Consider the following 16,326-nt stretch of genomic DNA (forward strand, 5'->3'; position numbering starts at 1 on the left):
GCTGGAGTAACTTAGCGGGACAGGCAGCATCTCTGGAGAGAAGGAATTGGTGACGTTTTTGGGTCGAGACCCTTCTTCAGACTTTAAATGGGGGAATGGCCTTTAACTAAAAAATCGAGAGAATGCAAGTGCTTCGTTTTTTCTTTAGGCCTTGATTTATAATATAAATGCTAATTGATTTACACGTTAAATTTAGTTTCAACTGTATATATTTTCCATTGATTTTTAAAATGTATATTACATAGATTCCCATAATTGATCAATGTCTCATTGCTTCCACCTTTATTCAGGAATATCTTCAGCAATGGGGCTGACAAGCGCTGGGGAGTTGTGAGGCTATGAAATGGAAACGTCACTTCAAACATCCCGTATGAAGCCAACACCTACATGATGCAATGAGATCTACACAATATGTTGCAATCTTTTTAATTCATCAAAAACATTCAATAAATTGGATCAAATGATAATTCAATTTCTGGTGTCCTGGTGGGTTTCATTGTCTGTATAACTCGTTTTCACTTATCCAACAGCTAACAATGGGCCGTTCCCTTGTCATTGTTACTTTTTTGCATATCTTTCATTTCTTTGTTCTATATCACCCTTCACCTTCTATATCTCTCATTTCCCTTTCCATGACTTTCAGTCTGAAGAAGGGTCTCTACCTGAAACATCACCCATTACTTCTCTCCAGAGATGCTGACTGTCCCACTGAGTGTCCCAGCGTTTTGTGTCTATCTTCGATAATAAGTTTCTGTTTTGGTCAGCTGTATAAAGTGTTTATATATAACAGAATTATATTGCCAATTATATTACTCAAAAGATATCGATAAAAATAATTCAACTGCATGGCTAACATTAGAAAAAAAGAGATCTTTACACAAACACAAATAATAACAACTTAAAAATTACATTTTTAATGTTGAACACAGCAAAGCTTAGTTTAATTTAGAAATACGTTGTGGAAACAGGCCCTTCGGTCCTCCGAGTCCGTGACGACCAACAATCACCAGTACTCTAGTTTGATCCTACACACTGCAGGGACAATTTACAGAAGCCAATTAACCTACAAATCTGCATTTTTTTGGAATGTGGGAAGAAACTGGAACAACCGGAGAAAGCCCACACGGTCACAGGGAAAACGTAGAAACTCTGCACAGAGAGCACCTGTAGTCAGGATCGAACCCGGATCTCTAGCACTGTAAAGCAGCAATTCCACCGCTGTGCCAGGTGTATTTATCTGAACAATTTTTATTCTCCCAAATGGCAAAGCATTGCTAATTATTACATTATAACAAAGGGTTCTAACCAGCCCAATGGTTCATGCTAGCTGCCAGCACAGTGATCCCAAGTCCCAATTCCCTTTCCTTGTTTGCCTGTAGCTTCACAGGTTATTCCCTATATTCCCCCTGTGTGTATGTTACCACTTACCAACACTAAAGGACAATTTACAGCAGCTAATCAATCTACTAGCACAAGGTTAGGACATGAGAACAAACCAGAGCACCAAGCGGAATCCCAAGAACATTGCAGATGCACATAGAGTTAAACTGCATGCAAAAAGGCCCTTTAGCCCAACCCATGCCGACCAAGATGTTCATCCAAACTATCCATTTACCCTTTTGACCTTATCTCTCTAATCTTTCCTATTTGTGTTCCTGTTCAAATAACTTTTAAATGTTGTTCAGTTTAGTTTTAGTTTAGTTTAGAGTTACAGTGTGGAAACAGGTCCTTCGGCCGACCGAGTCTGCACCGACCAGCGATCCCCGCACATTAACACTGGCCTACACAAACTAGGGACAATTTACATACACACCAAGCCAATTAACCTACAAACCTGTACGAGGAAACCGAAGATCTTGGAGAAAACCCATGTGGTCACGGGGAGAACATACAAACTCCGTACAGACAGCACCCGTAGTCGGGATCGAACACGGGTCTCCTGCGCTGCAAGCGCTGTAAGGCAGCAACTCTACCGCTGCGCCACCCCTCCCTGTTTCAATTACTTCCTCTGCCAGCTCATTCCACCCCGTGTGGAAATATTATTCCTCCGGATCCTATTTGATCTTTCTTTCTCACCTTGAACCTATGCTCTCCTGTTTATGACTCTGCTACGCTAGGGAAAAGACACTCTGCATTCACCATATCATTCCTCTCATGATTTTATATGTGGGCGTCACAGTGGTGCTGCTCATAGAGCTGCTGCCTCACAGCGCCAGAGACCTCGGGTGCTGTCTATGTTCTCCCTGTGACCATGGGAGTTTCTTCCGAGTACCGCCCACATGCCAAAGACGTGTGGGTTTGTAGGTTAATTGGTCTCTGTAAATGGCCCAGAGTTTGTAGGGAGTGGATGAGAAAGTGAGGAAATAATAGAACTAGACTGAATGGGTTGGCATGACTCAGTGGGCCGAACGGCCTGCTTCCATGCTGCATCTGTAAACTAAACCAAACACCAAGTTAGCTGTTCATGCCGGGATAGTGACAGAAATTCCTTTTGCAACACCCAGACAACATATCATTCCTGCAGATAGACATTTAATAGATACACATGCTTTTAAGTGGGTCTACAATGATTTTCTTTTAGGCTCTAACTAAAGTTTTTGCACAGCTTAAGGAAATTTTGAGATATGTTAATGGTTTCAATGTTCATTATTTCTGATGCCATACATCAGATTTGTAATTATCTATATAGGGGCTAATGTAACTACTTATCAGTGCATTTTTTTCTGTACTTTAAACTTATTAATATTTTATGTTGTTGCTCTGTTGCAATAAAAAAAAATCATGTTATGGTGCCATATTCCTTGGGGCGAAGAAAGCTATCTTTGGAAATATGGACAGAGAGCCTTTGAGAGTGTATTATGATTGCAATGGTTCTTTAGCCCATAAGCAAGAGTTACACTTCTTTTATTGTTTGACCCTTTGTAATTTACTGAAAAATAAAAGCACTGCACCTTAGGAAAAGGAGGGACAGACCATGTGACACCAAGTTCGCAAGTGAGCTGTAGATCAGACTCGGCACTCTTTTATCAACAACGACGAGAAACTCTCTCTGAAGGCAGGGGCATATTCACTTGAAAAAGCCTTTGCAGCTCATTTTCATCAATTATTGAGCTGTGGACCACCTTTTGATCTTTAAGAAATTATTTTACACCATTTCTCTTGCAATGTCATTTTTTTGCTTCCCACTCCATTTTGATTTCTGCTCTGGATTTTATTAAATATTACTTTCTTTCTGGATCCAAGTCTACATACCCCTATCAACGGTTTATCAGTAATAAGTACTGCCAGCGCAAATCCCAAGCGTGATGCAAAATGACTAATAAAATAGTTGATATTGTGTGTCATGCTGGGAAAACAATGATTTTCCAATTGCACGGCATAAAAAAACACTTCAACTTCAAAGTAATTCAGTTAGGACACAATTGATCATTCTCACTTACCAGAACCCTACATGTAATTATATACAAATGCCAACTTGTTAAAACTTTTTGTCCTCATTTATGCTCGATATCTTCAACATAGCAAAGACCTAGTACACATGGTATAATTGTTCAACTCAATGAGTTAGTATTTGGGGAGTTAGAGGTTCAGTGTTTGTTCCATCTGCAATTAATGTTTTAATTGTACCCACCCAAATTCATCAGGGGAGCTTTTACTTCAAGGCATATCAGCTGCGTCTTGCGGAAAGAAATGTTTCTATCGTCACCAGTAGATGCATCATCATTTAGCTTTATTATATTACAAGCCTGTCTTTTTAAACACAAATGCAGTAATCCAAAGCATAACGTCATTCATGGGCAAGATAGAGTGAGGTTTGCAGAAATACAGAAAGAGCAAATAAAGAATTGCTTTTCTTTTCAAAATCAATAAACTTTTACATATTGCAATGCCTAGTCAACTTATCAAGTATTGTGGTGAATATTTGCTAATTCCAGATTTGCCACTCCACTTCTAAACTATTGCTTGTTCTGAATGGTATTTACACAAGACTTACAGGTATCTGATGTTGCTCATGCCATTAAAAGGGAGTGTAGCCTTTGTGAAGGAATGGCAATTATCTAAAACCCTTGAACACGCTGATAACTGCAGTCCCTTTACACAAATACATCCGACAAGGTATATAAGGCCAAAGAAGGCACATGGTACACATTCAGTGAATAAGATTCCTTAAATGACCTACATGTCCGATTCAAAGAGAAAGCAGACAAATTGGTGGGCGGATGTGATAACAAACCTGCTAGAAATAATACAGGCTTCCTACAGGGAATTTGAGAGTTGAGTCACTGTTAAGACGAACACCTCAGCTGCCATAAGCAACATGATATACTGACCAATCTCCTTTCCATCAAGTATTGTGAGCATTAAGGGCCTGTCCCACTTGCCGATTATTTCGGTGACTGCCGGCATCATTGACTGACATATCAGGTCACCGAAATATTTGCGCCGTGATGCGGTGTGAATCGGCGCGATGACGTATGACGCGCGGTGTTTTTTCAAGTGTCGCAACATTTTCTTGTCGCCGCTGGACTTTGAAATGTTCAAAATCTTTTGGCGACACTGATATGACGCCGGCAGTCACTGAAAAAATCACCAAGTGGGACAGGCCCTTTAGCGCGTACTTCACCCTGTAAGAAGAGTGAGAGTTAATAGCCCAGGTGACGGTGATCATCTTATATTAACGCTTGCCGCTTCTTCCTGTTGCGTCTCTTGTATCATCTCATCACTGTTTAACAAGAGTCCCCAACTATCTTTTTCTTATTTATTCCATCTTTTGACGAATGAAAGAATCAGGCGGGGAAGACCGGAGACGTCAAGGTGAGACATCCATTAAGCTGTGCCAGGATGTGCGAACAGAAACTTGTTGCAAACACAAACACAGTTTCTCTCTTTTCTTTGACCACAATAATGATTAATGATTATTTGGACGGCTGGAGATGTAAACCTCTCCTGTCCTCGCTCTTCAAACCCTGCATTTTGAACATGGATTTGCTCTTTAGCATTAAGATTCATATAATTAATTTTCCGACAGTTTCACAAATCGTCTGTCATACCCTCAAACAAAGGAAGATGCTTTTGGATGGGGATCATCTCGGACCCAGCTCATTGTGGAAGAAATTCCACAGGTAGTTGTATCCCTGGCTTGTTGCCGTTCAGCTACTTCACTGATGACCTTCCGTGCTTCAGATTTGAAGACTTTTGTTGATGATTACTGAATGTTCATTTCCGGGCACATAACTTAGCCTGATAAAGTAGCACAAGCTTGCACATAGTAAGAGTTCAACAGCATTCAAGCAGGGGCTGATAGGTAGCAAGTAACATCGGTGGCATAAGGTGTCAGGCAATAGACCATGTCCAACACGAGAGAAACCATCCACCTACAATGGTATTGTTATCACCAAGTACCTTCACAATCAACATCCTGGGGTTCATCAATGAATAGAAACTTAACTGAACCAGTCAAATGAATACAGTGGCTGTAAAAGCTGATCAAATACTGAGTATCCTGTGACAGGAAACACCACCAGACACTTCACATCCTTTTCGACCATCTTCAAGGCATTAGGCCGCACTATGGCATAGCTGGTAGAACTGCTGCCTCACAGCGGCAGAAACCAGAGTTTGATCCTGACATTAGGTGCTGTCTGTGCGGAGTTTGCACGTTCTCGCTGTGACCACATGCCTTTCCTCCGGGTGTTTCGGTTTCTTCCCACATTCGAAAGACATTCTGGTTTGATGTTAAATGGCCTCTGTAAATGCGAATGTGGGATAATATAGAGCTAGTGTGAACAGGTGATTGATAGTCGGCATGGACTGAGTGGGCCGAAAGGTCTGGTTCTGTGCTGTATCTTTCAATCAATCAAAGACAAGAAAGTGATGGTGTTCATCCCACTGGCCGAGATGAGAGCAGTTCCAACACGTCTCAAGAGGCTTGGCATCATCCATGACAATGCAGTCATCTTTATAAAGACAAGATCAACTGATATAAACATCCACAAGTGCACCCTGTCTGCAGTGTACACCATCAAAGGAATAAGGTTTCAAAGTGTACCAATTAAGGTACAGTGATTTTCGAAATATCATGCAGCCATACTTAAAAAAAAAAGCAACAAGACACACAACTACATAAAAGTCAACATAAACATCCACCACAGCGGATTCCCCACATTCCTCAATGTGATGGAAGGCAATAAAGTCTAATCTTCTTCCCTCTTCCATTCTTCATTTAGATTACTCTGACAGCAACTCCCAAATTTGGCATTTCTAACATTAAGAAGAGCAAGAGTAGCAAACACAAGCACACGGGCAACCTCAATGTTGCCTGTTCAGTCCCCTGCTCTACTCTCACTATACCCATGACTGTGGAAGTAGAGACAGCCGCAATGCCATCTTGCAATTCACGGACAATATCACCGTCATTGGACGAATAATGGCCAAAGACGAGTCAGTGTCGAGGACAGTGATCAATAATCTGGAAAAATAATTTTGATCACAGACTCAAACGTTAGCAAGGAACAGATTGTTGACTTCAAGTAAGGAAAGCCCAGTCTTCTGTGCATGTGACTTCAATTGATGGAATGGTGATAGAGGAAGTCAACAGCTTCAAGTTCCTGGGAATACACAATTCCAACGCACTCTCCTGGGCCTAGCACATTGATGCAATCATAATGAAAGCTCACCAATGCCTCTACATCCTCTTAAGTTTGAGGAGATTCAGCATGTCACCGAATGCTCTATCAAATATTGCCAGGTGTATGGTGGATATCATACCGACTAGTTGTATCATGGGCTGGTTCGTTAATTTGAATGCTCAGGAATGAAGGAGGCTGAAGAAAGTGGTGGATCTTGCCTGGACCATCATGAATATTGACTTGCACGCTATTGAAGGGATCTTTTGGAAGTACAGGTGCACAACCTTTTATCCGAAAGCCTTGGGACCAGACACTTGTCGGATTTCGGACATTTTTGGATTTCAGAATGGAAGATTTTTAGTGTAGATTAGGTAGGTAGCGCGGGCGGCTTGAAAAGTCTGGAGCTGCTGCCTCCTCCCCGGTGACCGGGAGAATCATTGTATAAATGTTAGTCAGTTAGTTTGGAGGGATTTTATGTGGTGGTGGTGGAGTCGGGGTGAAGGGGGAAACTTTAATTCTTAGTCCCCTACCTGGTCGGCGACTCCCAACCTCGCGGAGCTGGGGGCTCCGTCCGGCCGCGGGCGGCGCCGGTTGTAGCTCCGACCCCGGCAACTCTACCCCTGGCTGCGAGGCGCTCCAAATCCAGCGCCGCCCGCGGTCGGACGTCCCAGCTCCGGGAATGTCGGGAGTCGGCGGCGTCGCAGTGCTGGGATACCAGCGGGGAGCGGGCAATGCCTTACCGGGTCGCCGTGCGGCAAGCTCCGGAACGCTGTGGCCGCCGACACACAACATCGCGGAGCGTCGCTGGATTTGGAGCCGCGGAGCTGGGGGCTCCGTCCAGCCGCGGGCGGCGCCGGTTGGAGCTCCAACCCCGGCAACTCTACCCCTGGCTGCGCGGCTCCAAATCCAGCGACGCTCCGCGATGTTGTGTCTCGGCGGCCACAGCGTTCCGGAGCTTGCTGCACGGCGACCCGGTAAGGCATTGCCCGCTTCCCGCTAGTATCCCAGCGCTGCGACGCCACCGACTCCCGACATTTGCGGAGCTGGGGCGTCCGGCCGCGGGCCGCGCTGGATTTGGAGCGCCACGCAGCCAGGGGTAGAGTTGCCGGGGTCGGAGCTACAACCGGCGTCACCCACAGCCCCACCAGCCACAGCACTGCAGAGCTTACTGCACAGCGACCCGGTAAGGCATTGACCGCTCCCCGCCTCTCCGACCAGGTAGGGGACTAAGAATTAAAGTTTACCCCTTCACCCCCCTTCACATAAAAGCCCTCCAAACTAACTGACTAACATTTAAGCAATGATTTACAGATGTTTAAGCGTCTCCCGGTCTCCAGGGAGGAGGCAGCCGCTACAGTAGTACAGACCTGGGTTGACCGTGGGTCGTTTTGGGTCAAGTTTGGCGCCAAACGCGATCTTTGGTGCGCAGACGACATCTGGAAAAAATGGCCGGTTTTCGGAGCTTTTCGGTTTCTGGAACACCGGATAAAAGGTTGTGCACCTGTACTACCTCAAGAGGTCAGCTAATATCATAAAATACACACACCATGCTGCATGTGGCAAATAGACACTTGACATTTTCTGACTTGGAAATATGTAACCCTTCCAACACTGTCAGTAGATCTAAATCTCAGTGTTCCCTATCCAACAGCATTGCAGCACCAGGTTTTCTAGAAGTGCAATGGAGATTCAAGAAAGTGGCTTTCGTTTAGTTGAGACATACAGCACAGAAACAGGCCCTTCGGCCCACCGAGTCTGTGCCGACCAGCGATCCCCGCACGCTAACACTATCCTACACACACTAGGGACAATTTACAATTTTACCAAGCCAATCAACTTACAGACTTGTACATCTTCAGAATGTGGAAGAAACCGGAGCTCCTGGAGAAAACACACGCAGGTCATGATGAGAAAGTTCAAACTTCATACAGAGAGCACCCGTAGTCAGAATCAGACATGGGTCTCCGGTGCTGGAAGGTAGCAATTCTACTGCTGCGCTACCCTGCCGTCTTGAGCAGGTAAGAATACATAATAAATGTATTGACAATAAATATGGCCTCACAAGCAAAGCTCACATCCAGAAAAAAGGGAACATTTGCAATTACTGCAATGAAGCACCTTCAGTAACTGTTTTCATTTAGATTTCAGGTGCTATTCAAATGATAGCGGAAACAAAGGAGGAATTTTGTATGAATTCAATCCACGTTCTTAATGCAATACTATCTCGATATCTATTAATTAGTTCTATCAAAAGAGGTAATTTAATGTGCCCTGGTTATCTAAGAATTCATGAGAATGTTTGCAATAATTAATTAAGAGTGTCATACTGAAGCTTTGTATAAAGAAAGATAGCTGCATTGATTCTGTGTTCCTCTGTGCTTTTTGGAATATACATTGTTAAGACAAAGTATATCCTTTAAAGAATTCTACAATCTTTAATCCATTTTATCACTTACATTTTAAGAATGTCTCATTTTAGTAGCTGGTCACCAATATTCCTCCTCACAAAGTACATCTTTATTCTACATGAATGCCGCTTACTGCGTGACACATGTTTGGAGTGTATTCTATTCCTTTGGTGCAATTTGTAATGTCTGTAAACTCGTTACGGAACAATAAACTATGTCTGCTTCATAACGTTAGAACCTTTAGCCTTGAGAGATGAATGAATATACAGGGGGAGAACGAGAGAGAGCAGGACAGAAAGAGAAAAATAGGAAGGAAGTTTCTGTATCTGCTACCATTGTATGCTACACACGCTTTTAATGGTAAGGGAAAATATATATAATGCTTCAATGATATTTCTCATAAAAATGTCAACTTATTTGTGGGCAGGTTTTGTTTCTTTCGTCTTAAAACATCCACTGATGTGAATATTTCAATTTTAGTTTCATCTTGGAGGGTCTGAAACAATGAACATAACTGCCATCTATAACTGCTGATGAATGGCATGCTCAAATGGAGTATGATATGTGTTTTTATTTTAACCTCCCTTTGGAAACATTCCAGTCGTAAACCAACAATAAAGTCCATCTTCTTCACTCTCTGCAACCAAATGTATCTGTCTGTGTTTTTGAGGATCTAGGAGTTGATTGTTGAATGTAGGGTAGTAGATGCTATCGATATGGATTTCAGAGGCATTTGAAAAGGTCCCTCATGGTAGACTATTCCAGATCATAAAGACACATGGGATCCATGGTGACGTTAGTTTGGATTCAGAACAGGCTTACCCATGCAATACAAAGGGTAGTGGTGGAAGAGCGTTATTTTGCCAGGAAGTCTGTGACCAGTGGTATTCTGCAGGGATCTGTGCTGGAACCTCTGTTGTCTATGATATATATTTATTGACCAACCCGTTTACATATATGGCCTGTTTCTTTTTTTGTATTATATATATATATATATATATATAAATATAACATTAAAAATTGGCCATATAAGTAAATGGGTTGGTCAATAAGTTTGCTGATGACACAAACATTGATGGAGTTGGAGACTGAGAAGATGGCCGTCAATGGAAATGGCAGGATATGGATCGGTTACTGATATGGGCAGATGGAATTTTATCCCAGCAAGTGTGAGGCATTGCACTTTGGGAAGTCAAATGAAAGGGGTAGAGAGCCAGAATCTTTTTCCCAGGGTGAAAATGTCAGGAAGACATAGTTTTAAGGCTTTAAGCTGAGAAGGACAAAGTTTAAAGGAGATAAGCTGAGCAATTATTAAACACAAAAAGTTGTTGGTAGCTGTAATGCACTGCCAGAGCGGGTGGTGGAAAGAGACACAACAATGGCATTTAGATAGGAACATGAATATACAAGGAATAGAGGGTTACTTCAGAGTGAAGAAGGGTCCCGACCCAAAACACCTATCCATGTTCACCAGAGATGCTGCCTGACCTGCTGAGTTATTTTAGCATTTTGTGCCTTTCCTTGGTGAACCAGAATCTGCCATTCCTTGCTACTACTGTGTTGAAGGTCCTGTTCCAGGGTCTACCATTCAATGTAGTTGAAATAAGATCAAAATGCTTGTGTTCCCTCCCATCTCCAATGGAAGAATAAGAACAAATCTAGCATAAAAAATCTGAATGTTACTGAAATATTTATGAATAACAATATTTCAATGTTACATTATTGAGCATTGATAGGGTTCACAAAATTCTGATTTCATTGTCAATTAAAGAGTTAATAACCATGAAGAATTGTTCACTTCTGGAATCAGCCATGTTTTATTTCTGCATGGCTATAACATTCTAATCTGTAAAGGCCCTGTCCCACTTTCCCGAGTTACTCACGAACTCTCCCGAGTTTTCCCTTTGATTCGAACTCAGAGAAATACAGTAATAGCCGTTCGTAGGTACTCGAGGCTATTTTTTTTAACTCGTGGACATTTTTCAACATGTTGAAAAAGTCCTGACTTAGCTGATGCCTCGAGTTTCTACGGCTGGCATTATGAGTCGCTACAAAACATCTACGGACTCCTACGAGCTCGCTACCGACATTGGCCAACATTCCCCAAGTTTGAATCAAGGGGAAACCTCAGGAGAGTTCGTGAGCAATTCGGGAAAGTGGGACAGGGCCTTAAGGCTCTGCATCTGACTATAATTGAACGTATTTGAATCCATGAGCATTGAGCCAAGTCTATAAATAAGGTTGCAAGGAGCGCAGATATGCTGAACCTGCCTGGATGATAAAACACCTGGTTGCATCGCAATGGGCTTGTAAGTCCAGGTGATGAGGAAATATATTAATGCAGCTTCTGATTGTCCAGAATGGAAATCAGAAAATATAGTAAATCAATAAATGGTCCCTGCGCCTGTAAAATGGCAGCAAGTAAGAATTTCAATGTTCTGTTCCCGCTGGATGGGACAATTAAAAACACTTGACCTTCTCTTGACTCCCTCAGTATCCCTCCTGCCTACTCAGGTTTTTTTTTCCTTTTGCATTTTGACCCCTGATACCTTAAAATCCATGGTTTAACAACATTTTATTGATTTCAGATTTATACTGAAAATGCCACAACATAGACATCTTTGAGGACAATGGCATAAAGTCATGATACATTTTATTTTTCAATGTATGGATCACCTCCAATTTAAATACCACCTTCATAACTCATTGCTGCATACTCTACTTCGACAAAGTGCAATATATATTTCCTGGTTTGCTATTCAAAATACTATATTCAGGACTCTTTGTGGAGCTGATCAAATCTCTTTTGTACTCCAATCACTTGTGATAAAGGTCAACATGATATTGTCCTTTTTTGCACAAATGTATGATCATTCAATGACAATGAATGGAAATACCCAAATCCTTTAGCTTCTCCATAACATCTCACATTAAAATTATCATCAATGCCCAAATATTCTGCAAACTCATTTATATTTGCGTCATCTTTCATGCGATTCAGTTTGAGATGGCTTTTTATAACTTATAATAAGGTATAACATTTATAGCATGAGTTTGCAACCAAAAATACAGAGGTCTACGTAAAATAAAAATATTTTTGATAGAATATCATAATTTTCTGTGATGCCATTTGCAGCTAAATGCATAATTAGATCAATAATTAGTAATTAAATTATCCGCGCTATCGTGTCTCTGGTTGGGAGAACTGAACCTATCTTGTGCTTTTATGACCCTCTGGATCGTACCCTCAGGGAAATCTACTTTAATTTCCCTCTTGCAGCATCGCATTGCAGGGCTAATCTCACGGTGCTATGAAAATATTTACCTCCCATAAATTAATATCACTACAATGCATACTTCAGAAAAATTCATTAAAATTGCAAAGAGTCCAGAAAAGATTTAGGTGGATGTTTCGGGGTCTGGAGGGGGCTTGAGTTATAAGAAAAGGCAGAATAGGCTGGGTCTTTTCCTAGATGCGTAGAAGGCTGTGGAATTACCTTAGACATATGTAAAATCATGAGGGGCAGAGATGAGGTGAATAGCCGCAGTCTTTTCCCAAATGTGGGGGAGTCTGAAACTGGAGGGCACTAGTTTATAGTGAGAGAGGAAAGATGTTTAAGGGGCCCGAGGGCAAACCTTTCTCACAGCTGGTTCTGTCAGGAAACAAACTACAATAGGATGTGATCGAGACAGGTACAATTTGACATTTAAAAAACGTTTAGACAGGTCACAGATTGAAAGGTTTTAGAGGGATGTAGGCTAGACTCAGGCAAGTGAAACTAGCTCAGCTAAGCAACTTGGTTACCATGGACAATTTGGTCGAAGGGCCTGTTTCCGTGCTGTATAGCTCTAAGATGATATGACTCCCAACTGCGAGGTGAATATGCTTCTGCAAACTGCCTTTCCATCAGAATTATTTGTTATATATCAAAAGATTTATTTGATAAATTTATAAATAGGTAAACACATTTTGACGGCTCAGTATCTTGTATCATAAGATTCAATAACATTGACTGTAAACCTGATCAAGCGACTGAATTTATTTAGAATTAGTATAAATTATTACATTTTGCTTCAAGGTTCAGCATAGTTATTGAAGATAATTAAAAGATAAGCTGAAACACTTATCAAATATTACAATATGTGTGACCTATCCGTCAAAGCAGCTCATTCTATCAACATTTTGACTGACAGATTGCACAAAGAAATGATAACTGTGAGTAAACATTGTTTTATTAAACTGCTGACATTTGGTTTTGATGGGTTTTGCATCTGTGCATTTTATTGCTTAAAAGAATAATAATGAGGTTGGTAATAAATCAACAATAGTTCATTTATGCACTCATAAAATTTCACAATTGTCGCGGAAGTGTCAGGGGACTATTCACGCAGTGCCTGGTATTCAGATCACTTCTGAACACGCCACGTTTAATTAAATATCTCACTTGCACTACAATGGTGGAAACAATATTTCCCTAAGTAATCCCCTTGTTATTTTTGGAAAGAGCACCACTTAACATTTAACGGAGTATGATATTTGCAGACTTTTTTAAATATATGCCTAAGCATATATGATACCAAGGTTTTTTTTCTCAGCGAATTTGAGATTGTTGCTGGTACATTTTCAGGCTTCCCTATAATACCCAGGAGTAATACCCAGGGCAGCATGGTGGCGCAGCGATAGAATTGCTGCCTTACAGCGCTTGCAGCGTCAGAGACCCGGGTTCGATCCCAGCAACGGGTGCTGTCTGTATGGAATTTGTACGTACTCCCCGTGACCTGCATGGGCTTTCTCTGAGACCTTCGGTTTCCTCCCATACTCCAAAGGTTTGTAGATTAATTGGCTTAATGTAAATGTAAATTGTCCCTAGTGTGTGTAGGCTAGTGTTAATGTGCGGGGATCGCTGGTTGGTGGGTCAAAGGGCCTGTTCCCGTGCTGTATCTCTTCACTAAACTAAACATACTGTCCAGCAACTCTCCTTACACGCGAGGTAAATGAAGGTAAATTGCTTAACTCAGCAGTGAATGTTACTACCACCTTCTATCTCAGTTTAGCTGAAAGATACAGCGTGGAAACAGGCCCTTTGGCCCACTGATTCCACACCGACCAATGACCCTCACAGACTAACAGTATCCTACACACACAAGGGACAATTTACATTTATACCAAGCCAATTAGCCTACAAACCTTTGTGGCTTTGGAGTGTGGGACGAAACCAGACCACCCAGAGAAAACCCATGCAGATCACAGGGAGAACGGACAAACTCCATACATACAACACCCGTAGTCAGGATCCAACCAGGGTCTCTGGCACTGTAAGGCAGCAACTCTACCGCTGGGCCACCATACCACTGATTTCTGTTGTATTTTACCTCAACTGTTAATTTGGAAGACACCATTTGGTAGTCGTTGCATTGGAATAGTTTTCTTCAGACAAAACTTAGTTGCATACAAATGCTGCCTGAGCTCTTTACACAAAATTGGCTGGAACTACACAACAATTAAGTGTTTGATTTAAACACACACAATATATTGACTGGCATTTGGGACAGTAATGCAAGTGAGACAAACAGCATTCAGAATACAATGCACAGCATTATGGCATGAATAAAGATGAAATCCTGTAGCTGTTATCAAAACTAACCTGTCCCACTGCAGTGTACTATGTAACATCGTTCACGGATTGATTCAGCACAATGCCATGATGCAACGGTGCTCACCAAATCCAACACACCACATAAAGTTGAAGATGAGTGTATACAGCAATAAATTAATTTCCAAAGACACAATAATTGATAGTCACTGCCAACTAGCCTCCCTGGACTTTGCTAATTTAATTCTATACATTTGCAGGTTAAGTACATTTAAGAGGTTAATTAATACTGACAAGCAAAGAAAAAAAAATAAATGTTTTGTTATATTTCCACATGTGCTCCTTTCATCCTTCTCTCTCAATTTAGGAACTTGCTAAAAGTGGTTGGAGTCAGTTGTTTGTAGGCAAATAAATGTCTCGAAAGTGGGACGCTTTGAACATTGTGCTCAGTGCATGCATGCTCCTGTTAGAATGAAGGGCAAGGCTGATGGGAGTAAGGAAACTGGATGTCAAGATAAATTCAGGCTCCGATTAGGGAAAAGGCGGCATGGGATACATATAGGCAGCTGAGATCTAGTGTATCCCTGGAAGAGTTTCAGGAACCGAGGGATATATTAAAAAGGAGATAGGGAAGGCAAAAAGACGGCAGAAGATAGCTCTGGCAGATAGCATTAAGGAATAGGCAGAGATTTTACATTATGGGAAAGGGAGTACATAATGGGTAACTAAAGAGAAAATAGGGCCCCTCAGAAACCAAAGTGGTCAAAGTGGAGCCGCAGAAAGTGGCCAAGGTCCTCAATGAGTATTTCTTCTCTGTTTTCACCGTGAAGAAAGAGATGAAGACTGGGGAACATGTGATAGTTAATGGAGAATTCTTAAGTGTAGTCCTTATTATGGTTGAGGTGGTGTTGGATGTCGTAGGCGTATGAAGGTAGATACATCACCCGGGCCTTATCAGATATATCCGAAGACACATTGGGAAACTAGAGATGAAATTTCATGCACCCTGGTTGAGATATATGAAGGGATCTAGGAGTGCAGGTGCATAGTTCCTTGAAAGTGGCATCATGGTTAGATGGGGTGGTGAAGGTGGCTTTCAGTGCATTAGCCTTCATGAGTCAGGGTATTGAGGTTAGAAGTTAGGATGTGATGTTACAGTTCTACAGGACATTGATGAGGCCACATTTGGCGTATCTTGATCAGTTTTGGTTACCCTGCTATAGGAACAATTTTGCTAAGCTGGAAATGTAAAAGTTTGAGTTTAGTTTATTGTCACGTACTGAGATAATGAAAAGCTTTTGCCGTGTGCTAACCAGTCAGCCGAAAGACAATACACAATTGAGCCATCCACAATGTGCAAATACATGATAAAAGGAAAAACGCGAGGTTCAAAGGTTATCAGAAGAAATTCCAGTCAGGAACTTGCAGTGCAAGGGTTAAATCTGGTTGCTACAACAGCTAATTCCTCTTTTCTTTCACCATCTAATCACTTGTCAAAAAGCAATTGCTTTTCCGCATGCTTGGTAATAGAATAGCAGGTATATAGTTTTTTTTCCCTTTGACCTATTCAAAGTTATCCAGTTAAAACAATTTTTTTTGACCCTGTAAACATAGAATTCTTTCTCAGTTTTGAATGCGTTACATTCTCAAGCACCGATAAACACTATTAAATAACGAGCCAGCAATTCACCAGAA

At 41.6% G+C, this 16,326-nt stretch overlaps 2 protein-coding genes and 1 long non-coding RNA gene across 5 annotated transcripts in view; 1 reads left to right on the forward strand and 2 right to left on the reverse strand.

The window, feature by feature from the left end:
• Positions 1 to 777, forward strand: part of LOC129704531 (uncharacterized) — a 134,131-nt gene extending 133,354 nt beyond the window's left edge. The window contains exon 3 of the long non-coding RNA XR_008724741.1: positions 291 to 777. This is a non-coding gene — a long non-coding RNA (uncharacterized LOC129704531). The remainder of the gene's footprint in view (positions 1 to 290) is intronic.
• The window catches only part of shq1 (SHQ1, H/ACA ribonucleoprotein assembly factor), a 354,350-nt gene that overhangs the window by 331,460 nt on the left and 6,564 nt on the right, over positions 1 to 16,326 (reverse strand). The window lies entirely within an intron of this gene.
• The window catches only part of pdzrn3b (PDZ domain containing RING finger 3b), a 181,965-nt gene that overhangs the window by 24,780 nt on the left and 140,859 nt on the right, over positions 1 to 16,326 (reverse strand). The window lies entirely within an intron of this gene.

Source organism: Leucoraja erinacea, chromosome 16 (assembly GCF_028641065.1).
Source record: "Leucoraja erinacea ecotype New England chromosome 16, Leri_hhj_1, whole genome shotgun sequence".
Lineage (NCBI taxonomy): Eukaryota > Metazoa > Chordata > Chondrichthyes > Rajiformes > Rajidae > Leucoraja > Leucoraja erinaceus.